Below are 1,467 nucleotides of genomic sequence, written 5' to 3' on the forward strand. Positions count from 1 at the left end.
AACCGACCACGTATCAAGGGCGTGAGGCCCCGCCAGAAGGGGAATCACGTCTCGCGAGCGGAGGGAGAGCGAGGGATCCCACGGCGCGTTAACACAACCGATGTACAAGGGCGTTGCGCCTCTCCCGGCAGGAGACGCTTCCACCCCAACCGGGGGAGGCGGGGGAGCGGAGCGCAGCAACAAACCGACCACGTATCAAGGGCGTGAGGCCCCGCCAGAAGGGGAATCACGTCTCGCGAGCGGAGGGAGAGCGTGGGACCCCACGGCGCGTTAACACAACCGAGGTACAAGGGCGGTGCGCCTCTCCCGGCAGGAGACGCTTCCACCCCGGCCGGGGGAGGCGGGGGAGCGGAACGGAGCAACAAACCGACCACGTATCAAGGGCGTGAGGCCCCGCCAGAAGGGGAATCACGTCTCGCGAGCGGAGGGAGGGCGCGGGACCTCACGGCGCCTTAACACAACCGAGGTACAAGGGCGGCGCGCCTCTCCCGGCAGGAGACGCTTCCACCCCGGCCGGGGGAGGCGGGGGAGCGGAGCGGAGCAACAAACCGACCACGTATCAAGGGCGTGAGGCCCCGCCAGAAGGGGAATCACGTCTCGCGAGTGGAGGGAGAGCGCGGGACCCCACGGCGCGTTAACATAACCGAGGTACAAGGGCGTCGCGCCTCTCCCGGCAGGAGACGCTTCCACCCCAGCCGGGTGAGGCGGGGGAGCGGAGCGGAGAAACAAACCGACCACGTATCAAGGGCGTGAGGCCCCACCAGGAGGGGAATCACGTCTCGCGAGCGGAGGGAGAGTGCGGGACCCCACGGCGCGTTAACATAACCACGGTACAAGGGATTTGCGCCTCTCCCGGCAGGAGACGCTTCCACCCCAGCCGGGGGAGGCGAGGGAGAGGAGCGGAGCAACACACCGACCACGTGTCAAGGGCGTGAGGCCCCGCCAGGAGGGGAATCATGTCTCGCGAGCGGAGGGAGAGTGCGGGACCCCACGGCGCGTTAAAACAACCACGGTACAAGGGCGGCGCGCCTCTCCCGGCAGGAGACGCTTCCACCCCTGCCGGGGGAGGCGGAAGAGCGGAGCGGAGCAACACACCGACCACGTGTCAAGGGCTTGAGGCCCCGCCAGGAGGGGAATCACGTCTCGCGAGCGGAGGGAGAGGGCAGGACCCCATGGCGCGTTAACACAACCACGGCACAACGGCGGCGCGCCTCTCCCGGCAGGAGACGTTTCCACCCCAGCCGTGGGAGGCGGTGGAGCGGAGCGGAGAAACAAACCGACCACGTGTCAAGGGCGTGAGGCCCCGCCAGAAGGGGAATCACGTCTTGCGAGCGGAGGGAGAGCGCAGGACCCCACGGCGCGTTAACACAACCAAGGTACAAGGGCGGGGCGCCTCTCCCGGCTGGAGAGGCTTCCACCCCAGCTGGGGGAGGCGGGGAAGCGGAGCGGAGCAACACACCGACCACA

The sequence above is a fragment of the Scylla paramamosain genome, chromosome 36, assembly GCF_035594125.1.
Source record: "Scylla paramamosain isolate STU-SP2022 chromosome 36, ASM3559412v1, whole genome shotgun sequence".
NCBI lineage: Eukaryota > Metazoa > Arthropoda > Malacostraca > Decapoda > Portunidae > Scylla > Scylla paramamosain.